General features: G+C 46.6%; 1 protein-coding gene across 14 annotated transcripts in view; it reads left to right on the plus strand.

Annotated features, from left to right (window-relative positions):
- Positions 1–27,816, plus strand: part of TRIO (trio Rho guanine nucleotide exchange factor) — a 3,493,742-nt gene that overhangs the window by 858,179 nt on the left and 2,607,747 nt on the right. The gene's annotated exons all lie outside the window — the stretch shown is intronic.

The following is a 27,816-nucleotide window of genomic DNA, read 5'->3' on the forward strand; positions in this document are numbered from 1 at the left end:
CATGACCTGATGTCCCCTGTAGTTTATGGGCGATGTATCACACAGTAGCTTGATATATGTCAGAGCGACATGAGGTATGTGTCCCGATTTATACAGATGGCATTTGTGGTGAGGGCAGATTTGATTATCGGTTTTGTTCATTTAAACCCTTTTATAGTCTCTCATTGACCTCCTGTAGTTCACAGTAAATCTGTGATTCTTTTGACAAACAGTTGTCTAAAGCAGTATTGCAACTTATATACATGTATTTTTATTTTTTACACAGATAATTTAGCTTCAATTGTATAAACCAAGATAAGTGTTGTGAGTCCAGACTTTACCTTCCATTACCAGAGGTAATGGATAAATTAATTCTTTAATAAAATGGTAAAATTGTTTTTTCCTGTATATTTTCAAGTATGTTTGATACCTGATTCCTTTTGTCTATGACATGACTTTCTTTTCTAACTATTATGATGTACATATATCCTTTGTATTGATATCTTGTTTTCTTGTTATGTAGAACCATATAAAATTGAAGAAGGCGAATAGCCGAAACGTTTTATTTGCAATACTTTATTGGAAAATAATTTTTTTGAATAAAAGATAATCACAACATAATCCCTTTCTGAGTGCCGGAGTTACTTGTATTATAGTTCGGATTTTTTCTCCAGAGCACCCACCTAACGGTGTGCTTAGCCATACCTCATCTAATATAGGGCATATGACCAAGATTCATTTAGCCCTATGATTGGCTGTAACCTGTGATGTCATGGGGGCGTGTGTATAGCCAGGTGTTGGAGAACGCCTCCCAACCTGGCTGAGGGTAAAAGACATGATCTTCTGTGTGTGTTACCCTCCCCCATCCAGCACAAGAGAAATTATATTATATATTATTTCACAATTAACTTCCCTGCTACATTCCCCCTGTTGTCGAGAACACGACAATTATGATGCGGGAAGTTTAGTGCTGTGTCTATGTGTCTGCTCAATCCTATAACTGATAATAGTTCAGGATGGAGTGAAGTATTAAACTTAGGTAACTAAACATCACCCATTCTGGTAACTCCTCCCTGCTGTACTGTAACAGTGTCCATCCACAGAATATACCGTCTTCATCCTGGTGTCCTGGCGTGATGGGACTGCCGAGTGTCACAAAAGGTAGTTGGGCCTGGCCTCATGGAGCTCCTCCCTCATTTAGGGGTACCAATAATCATGGTCTGTCTACACTCCCTCACCCAGCCACTCTTTCCATCCTGGTGTGAAGGAGAACGGACAACATCATTGCCGAACTTATAGTATCCGCCTACCCAAAGTCTGTTATTGCTGGTCAGACTCTAGAAGGGCTCCACCCATATAGACCATAGGTTGCCCACATAACTATCCTATGTATACACCCCTTACCCTGCCATCTTACCATTGATGAGGTTCATCCATGAATAGATACATAGGTTTATTCATAGCAGGTCCGAATATTTAGGGTGGAGCGTGATTTCAGCGATACCTAAGTTGACTGCAGGACTGAAACACCGTCTTCACTAACAGACTTTCAATCCATCCCTTATGAACATTACCAATTGCTAGGGTTGAAATGGAAATGATGGGCGCTGTCCGTAAAGAACCTTATTCTAATTTCCCAATTCACACCGCACAACACAAAAAAGATCTTTATTACACAAAATATATACCTTTTTTACGAATGCATATATAAACTTAAGGTAATAATAGCAAATAGCTCCTGATCCATAAAGCACATCCATAAAGATCATTGACCCATGTGTATATGGATTATCTCCCAGTGATAAATGCATGCTTATGAATTTAGTAGCGGTGTAATACCCAGACATAAACAACAAACACAACATTACCATGTATTTATACATAAAATGTTCACGCACACACATATATATATATATATACACAGTCATATGAAAAATTTTGGGCACCCCTATTAATGTATTAATGTTAACCTTTTTTCTTTATAACAATTTGGGTTTTTGCAACAGCTATTTCAGTTTTATATATCTAATAACTGAGGGACTCAGTAATATTTCTAGATTGAAATGAGGTTTATTGTACTAACAGAAAATGTGCAATCTGCATTTAAACAAAATTTGACCGCTGCAAAAGTATGCACACCCTTATCAATTTCTTGATTTGAACACTCCTCACTACTTTTTTCTGACTTACTAAAGCACTAAATTGGTTTTGTAACCTCATTGAGCTTTGAACTTTATAGGCAGGTGTGTCCAATCATGAGAAAAGGTATTTAAGGTGGCCACTTGCAAGTTGTTCTCCTATTTGAATCTCCTATGAAGAGTGGCATCATGGGCTGCTCAAAACAACTCTCAAATGATCTGAAAACAAAGATTATTCAACATAGTTGTTCAGGGGAAGGATACAAAAAGTTGTCTCCAAGATTTAAACTGTCAGTTTCCACTGTGAGGAACATAGTAAGGAAATGGAAGAACACAGGTACAGTTCTTGTTACGCCCAGAAGTGGCAGGCCAAGAAAAATATCAAAGGCAGAGAAGAAGAATGGTGGGAACAGTCAAGGACAATCCACAGACCACCTCCAAAGACCTGCAGCATCATCTTGCTGCAGATGGTGTCACTGTGCATCGGTCAACAATACAGCGCACTTTGCACAAGGAGAAGCTGTATGGGAGAGTGATGCGAAAGAAGCAGTTTCTGCAAGCACGCCACAGAGTCGCCTGAGGTATGCAAAAGCACATTTGGGCAAGCCAGTTACATTTTGGAAGAAGGTCCTGTGGACTGATGAAACAAAGATTGAGTTGTTTGGTCATACAAAAAGGCGTTATGCATGGGGGCAAAAAACCACAGCATTCCAAGAAAAGCACTTGCTACCCACAGTAAAATTTGGTGGTTTGCTTTGGGGCTGTGTGACCAATGCTGGCACCGGGAATCTTGTTAAAGTTGAGGGTCGCATGGATTCAACTCAGTATCAGCAGATTCTTGACAATAATGTGCAAGAATCAGTGACGAAGTTGATGTTACGCAGGGGATGGATATTTCAGCAAGACAATGATCCAAAACACCGCTCCTAATCTACTCAGGCATTCATGCAGAGGAACAATTACAATGTTCTGGAATGGGCATCCCAGTCCCCAGACCTGAATATCATTGAACATCTGTGGGATGATTTGAAGCGTGCTGTCCATGCTCTGCGACCATCAAACTTAACTGAACTGGAATTTGTTTTGTAAACGGAAATGGTCAAATATACCTTCATCCAGGATACAGGAACTCATTAAAAGCTACAGGAAGCGACTAAAAACTGTTATTTTTGCAAAAGGAGGATATACAAAATATTAATGTCACTTTTATGTTGAGGTGCCCATACTTTTGCATCGGTCAAATTTCAATCCAGAAATATTACTGAGTCCATCAGTTATTAGATATATGAAACTGAAATAGCTGTTGCAAACACCCACATTGTTATAAAGAAAAAAGGTTAACATTAATAGGGGTGCCCAAAACTTTTTATATATTTTACATATATAATATATTTTATATATACTTTTTATATGACTGTATATATTGGATCTGGGGTAAAGGACTGGATTAATCTTTTGTCCTTAAAACCCCGTCTCTGGCTGAGTTTCTAATGCTCAGCCTTATCTCTGTGCTGTTGAGTAGTCTCGCTTTTGGTACTCCTGAAATTTTAGACAGTCCAGCATATAATGATGGAGTCCAGTATTAATGATAATGATCACGACAAGGAGGCAATATTAGAAGAGTGATGTAACTTTGTGAATGTAAATTAACAACCAATCCCACTCTCCCGCCATAACACTGGAATCTTTATATCCCAGTCTCCTCATGGCTGCAATCTGTCAGGAGAGGTCTTCCATTCTTTGTCAAACCCACAAAGGATTTTCTGGAACATCACAGCCGAATCTGTTTGACCTAAAACGAGAAAGGAATATACGCTCCTGGATTGTCAGGTGTAGTTAGAACATAATATACAATGTTTTATTTTATGCTCAGCGGCTGCACTAAACTCACTCTTTCCTCATTATACAGTGTGAGTGTGGCTGTTATTTCAGGTCCATCTCCCCCTGTTAACCTTTGGAGAGGTGCCCAATAAAATATCCCATTTCCATTGTTTCTGCATTCTCGATCAACAAAAACAAACTTGGATACACTGTTTCCTACATCAAGATTTGAATAATCGATATGCCATCCATCCGAACTTCAAGACCTAAGCATAATGGATGATAGGTCACTTCAGCATGCACGCTTATTATCCATACATACCTCCTGTCTGTCTTAGCTCACATCAATAAACATATCTCTATTCAAAATTAATGTATAGGAAAACATGAAAAAACAGTTACTTGATTTACATTCCGGACAAAAGAACTTACAGTCAACCATCGCATCTACTTAACTTAGAGACAAAGCAAATTTACATTCCCCGCACTGCTGCTCCGTTATCTCATCTCAGGGATCTGGTAAAAGACTGAAAAACTATAGAAGACTGTAGCTTAAAACAAAAGTACAATCTCATATACTTGACAAAGGAGTTCTGATAGAAAAAATACAGAAAACAAAACAACAGCCTAAAGGTACCGTCACACATAACAAGATCGCTAGCGAGATCGCAGCTGAGTCACGGTTTCCGTGATGCAGTAGCGATCCCGTTAGCGATCTTGTTATGTGTGACACCTACCAGCAATCAGGCCCCTGCTGTGAGATCTCTAGTCGTTGCAGAATGGTCCAGGCCATTTTCTTCAAAGGCGGTGTCCTGCTGGGCAGGACACATCGCTGTGTTTGACACTGTGTGAAAGGGTCACAGTGACTGCTGAGATCGTTTTACAGGTCGCTACTGCGACCTGTACTGTTCCTGCATCGCTGGTAAGCTCTGACTGTGTGACATCTCACCTGCGACCTCCCAGCGACTTACCTGTGATCCCTATCATGTCGCATCGTTTTCGGGATCGCTGGTAAGTCGTTGTGTGTGACTGGGCCTTAAGGCTGGGTTTACATTTAAATTACTCACATAAGAACTAAGATTACACTATTCTTCTAGCTTATGTATACCTCACAAATCTAACCATTATTTGTTATCAAAAGCTACTAAACTAAACAAAAATACCTAAATACAAGACAACTTATTATATTCAAACACTGTATGCATAAAATAAAACTATGGGCCTGTCATCTCAAATCAAGGCCTTAGTTGTACTCAATATATCGTCCCTGTTTGTCACACAGCCATCTTGTTGCACATGTGGGACCACACATGAGAAAAACACATCTTTCTGCCTATTCTGATGCTTTACATGTCTACTCCCCCTGATGATATTGCTGGACTTACAGTTCCTGGCAATATGTCTAAAAAGATGACATTTAAAACACTGAACAGAGCCATGTTTCTTCTCTAGTTTGGTCCCTGACCATTTACAAAACCGGGCTATGTGACCTAATCCATTACAAGCATAGCATCTTACACATGCCATGCTATATTTTGGGCCTGGTTTGTTTTTTTTAGAAATTTTAAATTCTTCCATTAGTAGTGATGTACTTTTTACTACTTTACTTTTACATTCGTTAATAGGACCATGAATCCCCCACTTTTTGCCCGATAGAGGGCAAAACTTTGGGATCAGGTCTTGGTTTTTTTTAGACAACAAGGCCAGCAACTTGCTTGAAAAATCATTGATGATATTCTGCATACTAGTTATCTTTTTAGAACTAGCTACAAGTTCGACATTTAACTGATTGTCGCTTTTTGTTGTTTGACCTCCGCATTAAACTGAGTCAACTTTTTCTCAATATCATCAGAATGGTTTTTCATCTCCAGCAGTTGTGACTCAAGCATGGAGATCTGCTCGCCCCTCTGAGCTGAGCACTCGACCCTATCTCGTAATTCTGTTTCCAGTGTGTTGATTTATTTCATATTTTCCACACAACACTGGCAATGGAAGGTAACTTCCTCTGCCTTCCTTGTGCTAGCAAGTGTTTCCAAGTGCTCTGACTTGGAAATGCTCTCAAATGTACACACTAATTTTGCTAGCATGACTAAGCGTTTTTTTGAAAACACATCTACTTATGCATGATTTATCATAAGCATATGCCTGGTCCAGCAGAGCGGACCAGATCATCTCCGTGGACTTGTATGTGTTGGGAATTACAGAGATAAATGTGCTGTTTTCACTTATGTGTTTAAGTGTTGTGAAATTCATACTCACTCGTTCGGCTATCTTTTTCGGTGTCATCTCTTCAATAGTCCCTTTTCCGCTGCTTGAAAACAGGTCCAACACCGGATCGTCTTGTTTTCCGACCAGCTGGACTCCTTCGATGACCTGACCCTTGATGGTCTGCCAACAACATGACATGATGATGTTGTTCATCGTAGACCGTACGTGGCAAAGAGCGTGCAAAGGAATCAGTCAAAAATTAAAAATATGACAAAACCAAAAGATTAAGTTCTCTGTTGAATTTTGTTTCGTGTATAGCTCAGGCTGAATATCTTCGTCACCTGTCTGGGCTACCAGCGCACCGAACGCACAGATCAATATAACGCTACACCACGTCTATATTGTCTGTCGCACGTTCCTCCGCCCTGGTCACTACACAGAGGATGACCCCTCTATTTCAACAGAGCAAAACACGAAAAAAAAAAATCAACAATGAATCGAAATAATATATAATAATATATTATTTCACAATTAACTTCCCTGCTACAACGAGTAACCCACTTAACTAGAATTTCGCTTAACAAGCAAAGCTTTCTCTAAATTTGTAACCCGCTTTACGACAAAGCTTTGCTGTACGAGCGAAATCCTCACTTCACACACTTGCGGTTCCGTACATCCACCGCGCTCTGACCCGCACTTGCAGTCCACACAAACACACACATGTACGCACAAACACGCACATACAGTATTATGCTCACCTTACCTTCCGTTCGACCGCCTGTCTCATGGTTCTTGTAGTTCCCGGGTACATCGCGACGTCCTCGCGGCGAACTACAAGACTCAGGAGGCCTGCGATGGAACGGAAGTTAAGGTGAGCATATAATATAACATAATATAGTGTACCTTTCGTTTCATCGCCGGCCTCCTGGGTCCTGTAGTTCGCCGCTCCACTCCAGGCTGTGTATCGGCATCCATAGCAACAAGGCAGGAACTTCCTGTCACCGCTACTGAAAGGCAGCACGCTGGCCAATCATAGGCAAGCAGCTCTGCCTTTGACGTCAGCACTCTGGCCAGGAAGTTCCTCCCTCGTCGTTATGGTAATGCAATACACAGCCCGGCCCCGTACCAGAGAACAGCAAGTCCCAGGAGACCGGCGATGGAACGGAAGGTAAGGTGAGCATATAACATGTGCGTGTGCGTGCGTGCTTGTGTGTTTGTGTGTGTTTGTGTGTGTTTGTGTGAGTTTGTGTGTGTTTGTACATGTTTGTGTGTGTTTGTGTGTGTTTGTGTATGTGTGGAATGACAGAATAGGGGACCAGGATGGGACATTTAACACGTTGTGGAACGAATCGTCTGCATTGCGATGATTTCCTATGGGAAATCTTGCTTTGCCTAACGAGTAACTTGGTTAACAAGCACAGTCCCAGAACGGATTGTTCTCGTTAAGCAAGGTTCCACTGTATTTATTATTATGTGTGTGACCAGTTTATATAGTACATCACTTAACGTGCCACCTTAAGAAATTAAGAAAAAAAAAATAACATACCATTTAGTCTGGTCTCCTTAGCTCTCCCTCGGACTGTGGCATTACACATTTTTTATCCACATTTCCCCCTGTGGGATTCACAGCAGGAGCTGTTTTGCGGTGGAGGTTTTAATCTCAACCAGGACCAACGGCGCGCAGGTTTCCTGGTGATCGGTCACATGACCGCTTCGTAAACTTTCAGCCCCTTCAGACGGACACATCCAGAACAGCGTCCTGGCAGCAGAAACCATAACATTATCTACACTTTTACCGCGGTTGTGCAAGGTTGCACAACCATGCCAGGTGAGCGGCTTCAATCCTTACATCCTATTGATTCCCCGAAAATCCTTCACATGCGCTCCGCTTTCCATTTTCTTATTTACGCATACACTCTACAGTCTTTTATAGGTTTCTCATTTGACATTCGGAAAGATCTACAACCTACATACATATTTGACCATCTTACCCATTTTTGCCCTACCCATCCAAAGAGGGCATCATCATCACTGCCTCCTGTACCAATAGGATTGGAGGGAGTGGTTCAGATTTTGATTTACCTCATGTTGTGTAAACCGTAGCATATCCAGTGTAGAATCAACCAACATCTTGTTCCATCTATGAAAACAAAAACTAAAAATATGCATTAGATCATTCTTATAGCTTTAGCTCTGACCATGATACAGTTAGTGGTCTTGTATATTTTACACTAGAAATAGGCCCAATGCTATCGCATCAGAAGTGCGGTGAAATGAACATCTGTCTATACTTAGTGGTGCTGACAGGAGCAGTGGTGAGTGGGGCTGGTGGCATACAGATTTGGTGGAGGCTTTAGGCATACAGATCTGGTGAGGGGCGCTTTGGGCATACAGATTTGGTGAGGGAGGCTGGGGGCATAAAGATCTGGTGAGGGGACTGGGGGCATACAGATTTGGTGAGGGGAGGCTGGAGGCATACAGATCTGGTGTGGGGGCTAGGGGCATACAGATCTGATGAGGGGGTCTGGGGGCATACAGATCTGGTTGGGCGTTTGGGGGCATACGGATCTGGTATGGGGCTGGGGGCATACAGATCTGGTGAGGGGGGCCTGGGGGCATACAGATCTGATGAGGGGGGCTGGGGGCATACAGATCTAGTGGGTGGACTAAGGGCATACTGATCTAGTGGGGGGCTTGGGGCATACAGATCTGGTGGGGGGGCTGATGTCCCCTGCAGTAATGTCCCCTGCAGTAATGAGCGCATTGTTTAGTAATGTGCTCCTGCTGGTTCCCTTCTGTCCCCTATTATGCCGTTTCTCACCTGTCCTCCGTGCCCGCAGTGCCTCCAGCTGCAACACACAGACCCCTACATGATAACGTCTGGTGTGTGGAGCGGCCGCTGCAGGATGTTATGGCTTTACTACAGTTGAATGCTTTATGGCGCCACAAAGCATTCATCTGCAGTAAAGCACTGACAGAAGAAGCGGTGGCCTCGGACAGGTGAGTATAAAGCAGTATGTGTGTCTGTGTCTGTGTTCAGTGTATACATGCATGTGTGCTGTGTGTGTGTGTGTGTACATGCTCGGTGTATCCATGTGTGTCTGCTATGAGTGTGTGTGTGTGTGTGTGTGTGTGTGTGTGTGTGTGTGCGTGCGTGCGTGCGTGTGTGCGTGCGTGCGTGTGTGCGTGCGTGCGTGCGTGTGTGCGTGCAGTGAGGACCTGGAACCCGGAGCATCGTTCGAACTGCGGCTAAGCAACTGTGCCGCGATGCATGCTGGAATAGGTGGACATCCAAAACTGTTGATTATGTATATGGATGGTTGAAAATACTAAATAAATAACATATAGGACAAGATTTTTCTTTTTCAGTTAGCAGACATGTTTCATAGTAATCATGTGAATATGACACTTGCGGGCGAAGGGCCAGTGTCAGGGTCTCTCTAGTTTGTGTGTCTGCTGCACCCTCTACTGCTGGAGAATATAATAGGTGAACTCTTTCCCCCTCTTTTGAATTCAGGATCCTCTTGATAACTGGATTCAAAACTGTGTATCTGTTAAGTCCCACATTTATGGCATGAGGAAAGGCACATTGCATCTAGATTACCATTTAGACAATTTACATACATGTGTATATCCAGCCCCGACAACCCCCTGTTATGAAAAGCAATAACAGAGCCTAGTTTACTTTGTCGTACTACATTATTGGCTGGATTTTGCTAGCCAGTTCTCCCCTTCCCTTTTTTTCTTTTAGTGTACCAATCTAGCAAAGTTCACAGTTTTATCGCTGCTTCATTTTATGACCAAATACTCAGACACTCTTAATCTCTGTTTAAACTTCTTCAAGCAGGGACCATGGACTTTGTATTTTCAAAATAGACAACACTGTTGCACTCCATTAGGCCGGGGCCACACGAAGATCTACTGCGATCCTTGCATGACACTCGGCTCACGCTGGCAGCACAGCAGGAACCGAGTGTAATGAGAGTGTCACTGCAACTGAGGTCCGATTATGCGATCGGACCTCAGCTGCGGGGGACGGGCTGGCTCTGAGGAGGGATGGGGCGGCGCTGCAGAGAGGAGGGAGGGATTTATCTCCCTCTCTCCTCCGTAGCTGGCTATTGCCATTCTCGGTTTGCACTCGTGCTACACCAGTGTACTGCGAGTGCAGTGCGATTTTTCTCTCGCCTCAGACTTGAATGGGTGCGAGAGAAACCTGGATCGCATTACACTCGCTGCATGCTGCGATTGTTTTCTCGGTCCGATTAAGGCCCGTTTCACACGTCAGTGAAAAACACAGACGTTTTTCACTGGCGTGTAAAACACGCACATGTCCCTGCGTGTGCCGTGAATCACGGCACACGTGGGTTGTCTAAGTGCAATCCGGGCTCCGTTCTCTGTGGCCCGTGATTGCACTTAAAAATCAACTCACCTGCGCCCGCTCCCGCTCTCCATGGTGCTGATCGCTCCCGCGGTGCAGCATCCGGCCGACGCTGACCCCTGCAGCAGCTGCTTCCGGGTCGGCTGTGTCGTGCATCATTAATATGCGCGACAGTAATCAGCCGGCTTAGAAGCAGCAAGCTGCACGGGCTGCAGAGAGTGCGGCTGAAGCCGGGTGAGTAAAAATGTTTATTATTTTAAATGCACGTTTTTTCTGGCACGTGTTTCACGGACCACACCACTGCGTGGTCCGTGGGACATCAGTGATGCCAGAAAAAAATGGACATGTCTCCGTGCGGCAATCATGCACACGCGGGTACGCCGCACGGAGACACGTGCAGTGAAAAATCACTGACGTGTGAGCAGACCCATTCATTATAATGGGTCTGCGTATGTCAGTGATTCTGGTACGTTTAAAAAAAAGTACAAACGTACCAGAATCACTGACGTGTTAAAGGGGCCTAAGGCTGAGAAAATAATCGCTCTTGGGTGCTGGCACTAGGCTAATATTTGTAAAGGCAGAAAAAATCCAGCCTCTACTTTGCTGGATTTTTTCTGCCTTTACAAGTGTACCCCTGGTCTACTCCCCAGGATCCGTGCGGAGAAATTCTGGCTGAGGTGAGCTGATCAAATTTGATATTTTTACGGTATAGCCTAATATTGGTCCGAGTGGAATGCTATGTTTTATCACATCCCACTCGCTCCGATTTTCACGCCGTGTATCTTAGGCTTAAAATATATCCGTTAACACCAAGAACCACAATATAAATATGGATGGCTCTGTTGCACAAAAGTCTATATATACACCAAAGAAAATATGCAAGCCATACTATATTAATTAACAAAAATCTTTATTGAACATAAAAATACATAAAAAAAGACATAAAACTGAATGGATCAACCAAAGTGACGGATGGAATAAATGAGGAAGACCCGGCACCTGTTATCAATAAATCTGGACTTCTATGTTTTGGCAACGAGTTGGACGAATCAAGGCAGTTGCGAAACGCGCGTCAGTGTGTTTGTGGATGACAGCGGCACCATCACGTACTTGGACTATCGGTAATATTGTTATGCATGACGTTAATGTAGACTTAATCCCCCTACAGTTATGAAGTATTATGCAATTCTTATTTATTACATATAGGGATTCTGTTGATGTATATGACCTTAGATTGGTTTCCCAAATAAGTAGAAAAATGTAACTCGTTGCCAATACATACAAGTCCAGATTTATTGATAACAGGTGCCGGTTCTTCCTCATTTATTCCATCCGTCACTTTGGTTGATCCATTCAGTTTTATGTATTTTTTTATGTATTTTTATGTACAATAAAGATGTTTGTTAATTAATTTATATAGTATGGCTTGCATATTTTCTTTGGTGTATATTAAAATGTATCCTTACAAATAGGACTAAAACACGCTCTGTAAGCGGTCCCTGAATAACACCTACAAGTATATACAAACACAAAATCACCAAAGGTATATAAACTGTCCAAATGACAATCCAAATACTATTTAAAGTATTAACCATAACAATTTAACAAATTTTACTTTGTATGGCCTCTGTAGGCTGCTATCCTGTAAAAAGGTGAATAAGACAGCAGGCAATAAATTAGCTGCATACTATAAAACTAAAACACAACCTCTGGATAGAACGAAGTCCATTTATATATATAAATTGCTTTTCAGAATTTGTGTCTGCAACAATATACATTGCCGGGGAATTTTGTGACCTTGTGATAGATAACACAGTTTGTGTATACTGTACTCTAATATCCGTGAAAGGAAAACCAAAACAAAATATGAATAAAATACTGGCAGTCTGTATGCAGAGGCACAAAATAAAAATATATTGTCCATGTAAATCACCATAAAAACAAAACTTTAATTCGCATATCTCAAGAAATCTAATTTTCCCTGCAAAGTTAATTTAATCATTCAGGTATGAGCAGGAAAATAAAAACAAACTATTACTAGTTTCATTTGTCAAATCCTTAAAGGGAAGGTATCGTCAAAAAAAAAAAAAAATTCCAATAACTGAAAAAATGTAAAGTAATAATGTTTTAATGTTTTGTTTAAATATTATTTGTTTTTAATTGAGCAAAATCTAAAAAAAAAAATTAGAAAGTTTGATATTTTCCACTGTTAAACACTAGGGGGAGCAGCTGCTGAAATCCTACAGAAATCAGACTGTATAAAAAGCTCAGATTACAGCCTGCAGTAAAGTGGGCGGAGTCAGCTCTCCTGTGTGTGATGGCACGCCTCTCTCTCCTAATCTGAGTGTTTACAACAGATAACAGAGAATGACATGTAGGGACATAATGCACAGCCATTTTCCTGGTGACCAGAAATGTCTAAGTGTACCTTCACACTTAGCGATGCAGCAGCGATCCGACCAGCGATCTGACCTGGTCAGGATCGCTGCTGCATCGCTACATGGTCGCTGGTGAGCTGTCAAACAGGCAGATCTCACCAGCGACCAGTGAACAGCCCCCAGCCAGCAGCGACGTGCAAGCGACGCTGCGCTTGCACGGAGCTGCCGTCTGGAAGCTGTGGAGACTGGTAACTAAGGTAAACATCGGGTATGGTTACCCAATGTTTACATTAGTTACCAGCGCACAGCTGTGTGTGCAGGGAGCAGGGAGCCGCGCACACTGAGCGCTGGCTCCTTGCTCTCCTACCATAGCTACAGTACACATCGGGTTAATTAACCCGATGTGTAATGCAGCTACATGTGCAGAGAGCAGGGAGCCGCGCACACTGCTTAGCGCTGGCTCCTTGCTCTCCTAGCTGCTATACACATCAGGTTAATTAACCCGATGTGTACAGCAGCTACATGTGCAGAGAGCCGGAGCCGGCAGCACAGGCAGCGTGAGAGCTGCAGAGGCTCGTAACTAAGGTAAATATCGGGTAACCACCTTGGTTACCCGATGTTTATCTTGGATACAGCTTACCTCAGCTGTCAGATGCCGGCTCCTGCTCCCTGCTCGCTTCATTTGTCGCTCTCTCGCTGTCACACACAGCGATCTGTGTGTCACAGCGGGAGAGCGGCTTTGAAGAAAACGAACCAGGGCTGTGTGTAACGAGCAGCGATCTCGCAGCAGGGGCCAGATCGCTGCTCAGTGTCACACACAGCGAGATCGCTAATGAGGTCACTGCTGCGTCACAAAAAGCGTGACTCAGCAGCGATCTCGGCAGCGAGCTCGCTGTGTGTGAAGCACCCCTAAAGTGTCACCAAGGGACAGCAGGAGTATCACACAGGATAGGATTAGATACACAGCTCAGCAGACAGTATCCCACAGGATAGGATTAGATACACAGCTCAGCATACAGTATCCCACAGGATAGGATTAGATACACAGCTCAGCATACAGTATCCCACAGGATAGGATTAGATACACAGCTCAGCAGACAGTATCCCACAGGATATAATTAGATACACAGCTCAGCAGACAGTATCCCACAGGATAGGATTAGATACACAGCTCAGCAGACAGTATCCCACAGGATAGGATTAGATACACAGCTCAGCATACAGTATCCCACAGGATAGGATTAGATACACAGCTCAGCAGACAGTATCCCACAGGATAGGATTAGATACACAGCTCAGCAGACAGTATCCCACAGGATAGGATTAGATACACAGCTCAGCAGACAGTATCCCACAGGATAGGATTAGATACACAGCTCAGCAGACAGTATCCCACAGGATAGGATTAGATACACAGCTCAGCAGACAGGATCCCACAGGATAGGATTAGATACACAGCTCAGCAGACAGTATCCCACAGGATAGGATTAGATACACAGCTCAGCAGACAGTATCACACAGGAGAGGATTAGATACACAGCTCAGCAGACAGTAGCCCACAGGAGAGGATTAGATACACGGCTCTGCAGACAGTATCACACAGGAGAGGATTAGATACACGGCTCTGCAGACAGTATCACACAGGAGAGGATTAAATACACAGCTCAGCAGACAGTATCACACAGGAGAGGATTAGATACACGGCTCTGCAGACAGTATCACACAGGAGAGGATTAGATACACAGCTCAGCAGACAGTATCACACGATAGGATTAGATACACAGCCCTGCAGACAGTATCACACAGGAGAGGATTAGATACACAGCTCAGCAGACAGTATCACACAGGAGAGGATTAGATACACAGCTCAGCAGACAGTATCACACAGGAGAGGATTAGATACACAGCTCAGCAGACAGGATAGGATTAGATACACGGCTCAACAGACAGTATCACACAGGAGGATTAGATACACGGCTCAGCAGACAGTATCACACAGGAGGATTAGATACACGGCTCAGCAGACAGTATCACACAGGAGATTAGATACACAGCTCTGCAAACAGTATCACACAGGATTAGATACACAGCTGTGGCGCGCGCAAACACACACACACACACACACACACACACACACACCCCTGATGGGGACCTTGTGCCACACACACACAGAGCTGGGGTGAGCAGCGTGCATCGCTGGGTGAGCTGCGGCCATACCTCCCAACTTTTAAAGAAGGAAGAGGGACAAAGTTTGCGGCGCACGTATTTTTAGGCCACGCCCCCTAACCACACCCATTTCACAGTCACGCCCATATCCACTCCCCATCCACACCCATTCAGCATGGACACGCAGGCAGCCGGCGGGCCTCCAGCATGGACACGCAGGCAGCCGGCGGGCCTCCAGCATGGACACGCAGGCAGCCGGCGGGCCTCCAGCATGGACACGCAGGCAGCCGGCGGGCCTCCAGCATGGACACGCAGGCAGCCGGCGGGCCTCCAGCATGGACACGCAGGCAGCCGGCGGGCCTCCAGCATGGACACGCAGGCAGCCGGCGGGCCTCCAGCACGGACACGCAGGCAGCCGGCGGGCCTCCAGCACGGACACGCAGGCAGCCGGCGGGCCTCCAGCACGGACACGCAGGCAGCCACAGTGAGGCGGCCGGTCGCCTTCACAGACAGGCGGCCGGCCGCCCGCCTTCACAGACAGGCGGCGGGGGGCGCCCGCACAGACAGGCCGCCTGTCTGTGCGGGCGCCACCCGCCGCCTGTCTGTGCGGGCGCCCCCCTGTCAGACAGGCGGCGGGGGGCGCCCGCACAGACAGGCAGCGGGGGCGCTCGCACAGACAGGCAGCGGGGGGCGCCCGCACAGACAGGCGGCGGGGGGCGCCCGCACAGACAGGCGGCGGGGGCGCTCGCACAGACAGGCGGAGGGGGGCGCCCGCACAGACAGGCGGCGGGGGGCGCCCGCACAGACAGGCGGCCGTCCGCCCGCACAGACAGGTGGCCGTCCGCCCGCACAGACAGGCGGCCGTCCGCCCGCACAGACAGACGGCCGTCCGCCTGCACAGAGAGGCTCCGGCCGGGGGGGGGGGAGGGAGGGGAATCAGCGCTGGGGAGATTATGTCTACATACCTTAGCAGCAGCACACAGCAGTTTCGGGCAGCACGCTCCTCTCTGTTATGCCACGTCACGTGTTAGGATGGTAGGAGGGAAAAGCAGGGAGGCGGGAAGAGAGTGGGTGGGCGGAGCCCGGAAGACGGCCGTCCCGCCCGTGGCAACGGGACAAACAATGCAAAGCGTGATAGTCCCGCTGTATGCGGGACGGTTGGGAGGTATGGCTGCGGCGGCGGGTATCGCTGGGTGACCTGCGGCGGCGGGTGCTGCCACCCCCTTACTTCCTCTTCTGTTTACCATTTGCATAGCAAATTGCATAACACCATATTCTGGATGTTTCTTCTGGTTTTGTAATTCACAAGGTGTTTCACCTATTCTTTTGATCCCTGGCATAGTGCTTTCGCTTTTCATCGAGTCAAATACTTATTCAATTGCTTTTTCTCTGCTTTTCACTTGTCCCTACTGACAGTCTTGGAAAAAAAGACAGATTCTGTCGAAACGTTGATACCATTATTACTGATGGACATAAAAAGAAAAAATTGTAGCAATAATCAAAAAAATAAAAATTAATACAGAACAAAAAACATCTGGATTCTACTTTTTCTTGTTGTCCCGTTTTGAGTGCCGGACTTATTTTTCTTGTATATATTAAAATAAATACAGTCGTAGCAAACAAACGTTTTGTTGGTTGAAAAATAAAAAGGCATCAATCCCATTGTAAAACAATTTCTTTTTTATTTACAACTGTTGTACACAGAAAAGAAAACATTTTTATTTTTTGCCAAAACGAGAAATGTGTTCTTGAGCAGGAGCACAGAGAATGTCAGGGGAGGTGAGCGCTGATCTGACAGGAGCTCACAGACAGACACAGAGGAAGGAGCAGGTCCACAGCAGCACAGAGGATGTCAGGGGAGGTGAGCGCTGATCTGACAGGAGCTCACAGACAGGCACAGAGAAAGGAGCAGGTCCACAGCAGCACAGAGGATGTCAGGGAAGGTGAGCGCTGATCTGACAGGAGCTCACAGACAGGCACAGAGGAAGGAGCAGCTCCACAGCAGCACAGAGGATGTCAGGAGAGGAGAGCACAGATCTTACAGGAGGCTCACAGACAAGACACAGAGGAAGGAGCAGGTCCACAGCAGCACAGAGAATGTCAGGGGAGGTGAGCGCTGATCTGACAGGAGCTCACAGACAGACACAGAGGAAGGAGCAGGTCCACAGCAGCACAGAGGATGTCAGGAGAGGAGAGCACAGATTCTGACAGGAGGCTCACAGACAGACACAGAGGACGGAGCAGGTCCACAGCAGCACAGAGGATGTCAGGGTAGATGACCGCTGATCTGACAGGAGCTCACAGACAGACACAGAGGAAGGAGCAGGTCCACAGCAGCACAGAGGATGTCAGGGGAGGTGAGCGCTGATCTGACAGGAGCTCACAGACAGGCACAGAGGAAGGAGCAGGTCCACAGCAGCACAGAGGATGTCAGGAGAGGAGAGCACATATTCTGACAGGAGGCTCACAGACAGACACAGAGGACGGAGCAGGTCCACAGCAGCACAGAGGATGTCAGGAGAGATGAGCGCTGATCTGACAGGAGCTCACGGACAGACACAGAGGAAGGAGCAGGTCCACAGCAGCACAGAAGATGTCAGGAGAGGAGAGCGCTAATCTGACAGGAGCTCACAGACAGACACAGAGGAAGGAGCAGGTCCACAGCAGCACAGAGGATGTCAGGAGACATGAGCGCTGATCTGACAGCAGCTCACGGACAGACACAGAGGAAGGAGCAGATCCACAGCAGCACAGAGGATGTCAGGAGAGATGAGCGCTGATCTTACAGGAGCTCACGGAGACACAGAGGAAGGAGCAGGTCCACAGCAGCACAGAGGAAGTCAGGAGAGGAGAGCGCTGATCTTACAGTCTAGGTGTATATGTGCTGTGGCTCTGTGAACATTGTATATACATATGGGGGGGGCTCTAAGCATAGTCATATATATATAGGGGGAAGGGGCTCTAACCACAGTCATATATATATATATATATATATATATATATATATATATATATATATATATATATATATATATATATATATACACACACATACATACACAGAGACTGTGGTTAGAGCCCCTTCCCCATATATATAAATACAATATAATATGTAGGGAAGGGGCTCTAACCGCTAATATATATATATTATATATATTGGTTAGAGCCCCTTCCCTATATATACATTTTATTATATATATATATATATATATATATATATATATATATATTATATATATATTAGTGGTTACAGCCCCTTCTCTACATATTATATTGTATTCATACATATGGGGAAGGGGCTCTAACCACAGTCAGTACATATGTACACATACATACACACACACAGACAGACTGATCGGTGGAGGAGCGGCGGCGTGCAGCGGCGCTGATCGGTGGAGGAGCAGCGGTGAAGGAGCGGCGCTAATCGGTGGAGCGGCGGCGTCTAGCGGTGTAGGAGCGGCACTGATCGGTGGCGTGCATCTGAAGGTAATAAACCACAGGAGAGTGACGGTGACAGATAACACACATATACATACTGTTACACATTTAGGGTATGTGCGCACTAGGCGTTTTTTTCACGCTGCGTTTTTATGTACGTTTTTGTCTAAAAAACGCACCCGCGGCTAAAAACGCGGCAAAAACGCATGCGTTTTTGCCGCGATTTGGTGCGTTTTTTGCTGCGTTTTTGCTCACTGCGTTTTTAATCAGTGCACAATGCCATTAAAGATTGTTGATGAAAAAAAAAAAAGGTCTGATGTCATTTCCTTCTTCAAAATGTTCATTGTATGCAGGAGAGCAGACAGCTGCAGAACTAGTGTATGCAGGAGAGCAGACAGCAGCTGCAGAACTACAAGTCTCAGCATCCTCCATTCACTAGTGTATGCAGGAGAGCAGACAGCAGCTGCAGAACTACAAGTCTCAGCATCCTCCATTCACTAGTGTATGCAGGAGAGCAGACAGCAGCTGCAGAACTACAAGTCTCAGCATCCTCCATTCACTAGTGTATGCAGGAGAGCAGACAGCAGCTGCAGAACTACAAGTCTCAGCATCCTCCATTCACTAGTGTATGCAGGAGAGCAGACAGCTGCAGAACTAGTATATGCAGGAGAGCAGACAGCAGCTGGAGAACTACAAGGCTCAGCATCCTCCATTCACTAGTGTATGCAGGAGAGCAGACAGCAGCTGCAGAACTACAAGGCTCAGCATCCTCCATCCAGGACTGTATGCAGTTTTTTGCCCAAAAAGAAAAAAAAATGACATGGGCTTCGCCATATTTTTGTATGCTAGCCGGGTACAGCAGGCAGGTACGGGCTGCCCCCAACCCCCAGCTGCCTATTTGTACCCGGCTGGGAACCAAAAATATAGAGAAGCCCTTTTTTTTTATTTCATGAAATAATTAAAAAAAAAAAAATGACGTGGGCTTCGCCTAATTTTTGAGTCCAGCCGGGTACAACTAGGCAGCTGGGGATTGGAATCCACAGTGCAGGGTGCCCATGCTTTCTGGGCACCCCCACTGCGAATTGCAGTCCGCAGCCACCCCAGAAAATGGCGCTTTCATAGAAGCGCCATCTTCTGGCGCTGTATCCAACTCTTCCAGCTGCCCTGGTGACGGGTGGCTAGCCGGGTAATAATGGAGTTAGGGCTAGCTGTATATTATCAGCTAGCCCTAAGCCCGAAATTCATGGTGTCACGCCAATATTAGACATGGCCACCATGAATTTCTAGTAATGATAAAAAAAAACAAAACACAACACACAGAAAAATATTTTTATTAGAAATAAAACACAACACAATTAGTGACTCCATCTTTATTGAAATAAAGAACCCCCCCTCCGCAGTAATCCTGGGTTAGGGTCCCCCGCCGTCCAATCCGGATCCAATATCATCTGATCGGTTTGCTGGAAGGCAAACCGATCAGATGATGTGTCAGGATCAAGTGCCTGAATCCCATCACACATCAGCTGATTGTATAAAAGCCGGTTATACAATCAGCTGATGCATCAGTAGAAAAAAAAAAAAAAAATACATACTCACTTATGTGGTGTGGTGATTACCGGCAGCTCCTGGAGCGATCGATTGGACAGGAGTCTGATCCTGTCCGATCGCTGCAGGAGCTGCCGGTAATCAGCTGATGAAGTCCCCTGACGGCAGGATCAGCTGATAGCCGGCCGGGCGCAAAAAAGCCGGCGACACCGCGATCAGCTGATGCGTCAGGTGACTGCATCAGGTGATCCACCGCCAGGTCCTGCAAGCAAGGTCCTGCCCCGGGGAGACTGCACACAGCCAGAGCGGCGGTACCGGGACAGGGGCTGGGAGCGGGCATGGCACCGGGACCCTGCAGACAGGTGAGTATATATGACATTTTTTTTTTTTCTACTGTTCACTTTTGTTTTCGCCGCTGCCTCCACCTCCCGCCCAGACATGGCGCCGCACGGAGCTGACATGCACAGGATGGGAGGTGGACGCAGCGGTGACGGTACCGGGAGGATTCACGCTTCTGTGTTTACCAACAGAAGGAATCCTCTTCCTGTGCACGTCACTGTACTGCCCACCCCTTGCGTTTATAGCTGCGTTTTTAGTCATAGAAACGCACCAAAACGCAGCTATATGCGTTTTTCATTGCGTTTTTAACATCTCATTGAATTCAATGAGTGAAAAACGCAGTGGAAAACGCAGAAATAATTGACATGCTGCGTTTTTGTGGTCACCACAAAAACGCAGCAAAAAAAAAAAAAAACGCTGTGTGCGGACAGCACTTATGAAAACCCATTGACATTGCTGGGGAAGCAATGTCACTGCGTTTTCAGCACAAAAACGCGGTAAAAAACGCCGCTAAAAACGCGGCAAAAACGCCTAGTGCGCACAAGGCCTTACACAGACAGATCAGAGCCCCCACATATATACAGACTTAGCAGGCTCTAACCCCAGTCTGTATATATGTGGGGGCTCTGATCTGTCTGTGTATATGTGTAACAGTATGTATATGTGTGTTATCTGTCACCGTCACTCTCCTGTGGTTTATTATCTTCAGGTGCACGCCACCGCTGCACCGATCAGCGCCGCTCCTTCACCGCTGCTCCTCCACCGATCAGCGCCGCTCCTTCACCGCTGCTCCTCCACCGATCAGCGCCGCTCCTTCACCGATCAGCGCCGTTTCTGCACCGCTGCAAGCCGCCGCTCCTCCACCGATCAGCGCTGCTCCTCCACAGATGAACGCTGCTCCTCCACCGCTGCACGCTGCTCCTCCACCGCTGCACGCTGTTCTTCCACCGCTGCACGCTGCTCCACAGATCAGTACAGGTCCGCCACCGCTGCACGCTGCCGCTCCTCCACCAATCAGCGCCGCTCCTCCACAGATGAACGCTGCTCCTCCGATCAGTACAGGTCCGCCACCGCTGCACGCTGCTTCTCCACCATTCAATGCTACTCCACAGGTCAGCTCCGGTCCTCCACCGCTGCACACCGCCCCTCAACGGATCAACGCTGATCTTCAGCTGTCGGTAAGGCTGGTTCTGTTCTAGGAGGCGGAGCTGTTAGGACAGAAGCTGGTGCTGCTTGTTCCTTCAGATCCTGGCGGTAGGGGGAAAAAATACAGCCCAGCCAAAATCGTGGGCTATGGAAAAATGGCGGCTGAACCCACCCACGGCTGGGAATTGGGCAGCCCACATAGGCGTTACCATTTGAGTAGTAACAGAACTAAAGGGGTCGGGATCCGACTACTATCCCCTATGTCCATGAGGTGCTGTAAATTGAGGCTGCACTGTCGTGCTAGAACTTGGAATGTGACATGGCAGCCCCCATTGCCAGCTTTCAAAGATTATAAAAACTGAAAGACATCTTTATTTATTGCAAGATAACATTATAACTTCATGTTATCTTACAAGTAATCATTGTTTGGATTATAAAAATCCGCGACACCTTCCCTTTAACTCCAAAGGTTAAACAAAGAGCTCGCTTCACCAGTTAGGAGGGGCCAAATTCCACTCCTTATCTTAGTGTCTAGATGGGGAGTGCTAGCTAGAAGTTAGTGTGAAGTGAAGAAGAAGAAAAATTCAAATTGTCTCTCCAGGGCTGGAGACAAACTCTAGCGCAGCACCACCTATTGGAAGTAGCGATCCTAAACGTTAAATGTGGCTTTTTAACAACCCTTTACATATAACTTAGGATATATATATAACAGATCAGAATCCCAATTTGCAGACACGGTGTTTCGGGGTGCTTGCCCCTCGTCAGTGCAAAGTATGGGGTGTCTGATCTGGCTCATGAGAAAGCTATGTGGGGATCACGGGGGAACACTATTCTCCTTATGGAGACTTTGCAAGCCAGTCTGGCTGCTTTCAAGTAAGGGGACCTATAGCTGCCACGCCCCTCTGCAAAATATTTAAATTTTCTCTCCTGGACTGGAGAGAAAAAAAAAAATCATCTTCCTCTGTTTTAGGCCCCTTTCATACGTCAATGATTCTGGTACGTTTGTGCTTTTTTTTAAACGTACCAGAATCACTGACATACGCAGACCCATTATAATGAAAGGGTCTGCTCACACGTCAGTGATTTTTCACTGCACGTGTCTCCGTGCAGCGTACCCGCGTGTGCGTGATTGCTGCATGGAGACATGTCTATTTTTTTCTGGCATCACTGATGTTCCACGGACCACGCAGTGGTGTGGTCCGTGAAACACGTGCCAGAAAAAAACGTGCATTTAAAATAATAAACATTTTTACTCACCCGGCGTCCAGCCCGTCCTCCCTGCTGCTTCTAAGCCGGCTGATTACTGTCGCGCATATTCATTATGCGCGACACAGCCGACTCGGCAGCAGCTGCTGCAGGGGTCACCGCCGGCCGGATGCTGCGTCGCGGGAGCGATCAGCACCATGGACAGCGGGAGCGGGCGCAGGTGAGTTGATTTCTAAGTGCAATCACGGGCCACGGATAACGGAGCCCGGATTGCACTTAGACAACCCACGTGTGCCGTGATTCACGGCACACGCAGGGACATGTGCGTGTTTTACACGCCAGTGAAAAACGTCACTGTTTTTCACTGACGTGTGAAACGGGCCTTAAAGTTTGGAGAGAAAGTAGTAAAAAAAAAAAAAACTATTGCTCCTTGTCCCTCCTCCCTTTTTGAGCAGAGCAAAAAAAAAGGTATCTGGTTTCAAGTTTAAAGCAGATTCTGCAACTCCAGCCAAGTAACAAAGGCTGTCTTTTTTATGCTTTGCACAACACATCTCTTTGGATCTATTTAATTCTTTTGCAAATGGTTAAAATACCTTCTAACATCATTATGGTAAGTCTCTAACAAGGTACAAAGATATATATTTACCTGTACATACTCTTTTTTAAGATATAATGCTGGACCTTTAAAATACCAATTGTTTTATATGGGCAGTTACATCTTTCTATTTTGTAGTTACCAATTGTTCAAGGTTTTCACTTATTTATATCAGACTTGCATTTATTGGATAGCTGATAAAGCATATATACTATTTTATACTATTTAAATGTTTTAGCTGTTTATTTTAACTTTAAAACAAAGAATCATTGAGAGGGTCCTAACTAAGCTAGGTGCATACTGGGGAGTGTCTACATTATTATGCATTTATGTGCTTTGCTATTGGCTACTATTTTATAAACGCATACATTTATGCATGATTCCTATGCAGCATTCAATAAGGGGGCCACCCTTCAGGGATTCAAAATAACAAAGAAATTTTGTACTTGAAAACTTTCTATATTCTCACCAGGCTGATAGAATCCCAAAAATCTCCCAATTATGAAAAAGTGTTTTAACATAGGAAACCCAACATAATTACTTGTTCATTTAACACTGTCAGGTTGTTTTTGTTTTTTTTCTTCTTTCTTTCTGTAGCTACTCAGGGACTGCCTAGACGTCACCCTTTCCAGATATGGGGGCAGTAATTCCTGCCTGTATCTGCTCTAGCTATTCTCTTTGTTAGATTGATCCCCGTTACGAGCAGTTTTGAAACTGAACTGAGGATTTCATCACTCCGCAATGTCATCGTAGGTTCTATATGATACACAATGCACATGTTCATTGTACTGGTCCATTTATCAACACATTTATACAACATATACTTTATTCAATTCTTTGTGGATGTTTTTGCCTTTAAACCTTTTAACCCCATTCAGCCCCAAGCCTATTTTGACCCTAAAGACCAGGCCATTTTTTGCAATTTTGACCAGTGTCACTTTATGAGGTTATAACTCTGGAACGCTTCAACGGATCCCGGTGATTCTGAGATTGTTTTCTCGTGTCATATTGGGCTTCATGTTAGTGGTAAATTTAGGCCGATATTTTTTGTGTTCTTTGTGAAAAAAACGGAAATTTCGCAAACATTTTGTAATTTTCAAACTTTTAATTTTTATGCTCTAAAACCAACGAGACATATGACACAAAATAATTAATAAATAACATTTCCCACATGTCTACTTCACATCAGAACAATTTGGGGGGAAAAAAAAAATTAAGTTTTAGGGGGTTCAAAGTTTATGAGCAATTTCTCATTTTTACAACAAAATTTACAAAGCCACATTTTTTAGGGACCACATCACATTGGAAGCGATTTTGAAAGGTCTACATGACACAGAACACCCAAAAGTGACACCATTCCAAAAATGGCACCCCTTAGGCTACTCAAAACCACATTCAAGAAGGTTATTAACCCTTCAGGTGCTTCACAGTAACTAAAGCAATGTGGAAGGAAAAAATGAACATTTTACTTTTTGCAACAAAAATGTTAATTTAGCTTCAAATATTGCATTTCACAAGGGTAGTAGGATTAAATGAACCCCCAAAATTTGTTGGGTAATTTCTTCTGAGCACGCAGATACCTCATATGTGGCAAAAAAACACTGTTTGGGCGCACGGCAGGACTCGGAAGGGAAGGAGCGCCATTTGACTTTTTGAACAGAAAATTAGCTAGAATAGTTAGCCGCACCATGTTGCGTTTGGAGAGCCCCTGAGGTGCCGAAACAGTGGAGCTCCCCCATATGTGACCCCATTTTGGAAACTAGACCCCTCATGGCATTTATCTAGATGTTTATTGAGCACTTTGAACCTCTGGGGGCTTCACAAAAGTTAATAGAGTTGAGCCGTGAAAATAAAAAAAAACAAAACAAAAAAGTTTACCACAAAATTGTTACTTCAACCAGGTAGCTTTTTTTTCACAAGGGTATCAGGAAAAATTGCACCATAAAATGTATTGTGCAATTTCTCCTGAGTACACAGACATCTCATATGTGGTGGAAATGAAATGTTTGGGCGCACAGCAGGGCTCAGAATGCAAGGAGCGTCATTTGACGTTTCAAACGCAAAATTGTCTGGGATAATTAGTGTATTCCATGTTGTGTTCGGAGACCCCCTGAGGTGCCGAAACAGTGGAGCTCCCCCACATGTGACCCCATTTTGGAAACTAGACCCCCGTGGCATAGAAAAAAAAATAAGGCGCACGCACAAATGTTCTGCAAAAAAGGGGGGGGGGACTAAGTGGGATGGAAAAAAGAAGTCCTGTCCAAAGTCGAGTACGACTGCAGGACGATTGCTGATCAGGTACCTAATTGTCCATGTTTTGTTTTGTTTTTTTTTATTTGGGGTGCACAAAAAAATGCGAAAACTAGAGCAACAATTACGTACCTGATCAGCCAATCACGTAGCTGATCAGCACTTGGCGGCAGGCGGGTGGGGGAGGAGGGGGGTAGAGGGAGTGGGAGATGCGATTGGGGATAGTTAGAAAAGAGCCACGAACAATACTTACAGGATGGATCAGAACAGCGGCAGATTGGGCGGCGGCAGATGGGGGGGCAGCGGCATATAAAGGGAGCATCTGTGAATGTGAGACGGCGGCGGCTGGGATAGGGTGGGGGCAGATGGGAGAGGGCGCAGTGGATGCAGGAGCGGCAGAGGATGGGGGGTAAGGGGGGATGGCAGGGAAGGGGAGTGGGAGGTGAGATTGGGGATAGTTACCCTACAGGATGGAGCTAGGCAGCAGGATCACAGGATATGAAGGAGCGCAGCGCAGATCACGGGGGAGACAGGTGAGCAGAGCACAGGTCACGGGGGTGAGAGGTGAGCAGAGCGCAGATCACGGGGAGACAGGTGAGCAGAGCGCAGATCACGGGGGTGAGAGGTGGAGGGAGAGCGGACAGCAGATCACAGGGGTGACAGGTGAGGGAGCACAGATCACGGGGGTGACAGGTGAGGGAGCACATATCACGGGGGTGACAGGTGAGGGAGCACACATCACGGGGGTGACAGGTGAGGGAGCACACATCACGGGGGTGACAGGTGAGGGAGCACACATCACGGGGGTGACAGGTGAGGGAGCACACATCACGGGGGTGACAGGTGAGGGAGCACAGATCACGGGGGTGACAGGGGAGGGGGCGTACATCACGGTGGTGACAGGGGAGGGAGCGCACATCACGGGGGTGACAGAGGAGGGAGGACACATCACGGCGGTGACAGGTGAGGGAGCACAGATCACGGGGGTGACAGGGGAGGGAGCACACATCACGGCTGTGACAGGTGTGGGAGCACAGATCACGGCGGTGACAGGTGAGGGAGCACAGATCACGGGGGTGACAGGTGAGGGAGCACAGATCACGGCGGTGACAGGTGAGGGAGCACACATCACGGGGATGACAGGGGAGGGAGCACACATCACGGGGGTGACAGGGGAGGGGGCGGGTAGCTGACCACGTGGGTGAGAGGTGGGGGAGCGTGCAGCACATCACGTAGGGGAGGGGGCGAGCAGCACATCACGGAGGGGAGGGGGAGAGCAGCACATCACGGAGGGGAGGGGCCGGGCACCGATCACGAGGGGGAGGGGCCGGGCAGCAGATCGGAGGGAGCGGTGGCACTATGACAGATGGAGGAGGACAGGGATTGCACAGCACATCACGGAGGTGAGGGGGCGGGCATCGATCACGAGGGGTGAGGGGCCGGGCAGCAGATCGGGGGGAGCGGTGGCACTGTGGCAGATGGAGGGCGGCGGCGGCAGCGGATCGGGAGGTGTGGGGGTGAGGGTGCGGGCAGCAGATACGAGGGGTGGGGGTGCGGGCAGGAGATCGGGGAGACAGGTGGCAGATCGCGGAGGGCAGCGGCGGCGGCGGATCGGGAGGCTTTTCGCCGGTTTCATACAGTGCAATGGCAGCGCGGCAACTTCCGGGTCCCATGCTCCGGTCTCATAACAGCATGGGACCGGAGCTTGTCGCCCTGCCATTGCACTGTGTACACTCACTGTGCTCAGTGTGCTGGCGTGCTGTAGGGACGACAAGTGAAGCTGATGGGGGCGGTCACCGGCAACAGGTCCACTGTGATTGGAGAAATCGGTCACAAGGCCGATCTCTCCAATCAGAGCTACTGGAGCTGGGGGAGGGTGATCCAGTGAGGTCACCCAGCTCCAGCCAATGGCCAGTGCTACAGTTGCACTGGCCAGGGCTGGATTTCAATGTTTCAGTCATTTTAAATGGCTGGAACATTACAGTGGCTGTGATTGGTTGAGCGGCGTTCGTCAGCCAATCACAGCTTCCGTAGGTCCGGGGAGGAGGCACCACCCCTCCTGAGGTCATGAACAGGTCCCCTCCTCCCCAAATCTGCGGTTTATGTTAACATATTGCAGTCACCGGAGGCTCCGGTGCTGCGATTCCGCCATGACGGAAAGATCCGTCCTTGGTCGTTAAGGCCCAGGGCACAAGGACGGATCTTTCCGTCCATGGTCGTGAAGGGGTT

This window comes from Anomaloglossus baeobatrachus, chromosome 6 (assembly GCF_048569485.1).
Source record: "Anomaloglossus baeobatrachus isolate aAnoBae1 chromosome 6, aAnoBae1.hap1, whole genome shotgun sequence".
Classification (NCBI taxonomy): domain Eukaryota; kingdom Metazoa; phylum Chordata; class Amphibia; order Anura; family Aromobatidae; genus Anomaloglossus; species Anomaloglossus baeobatrachus.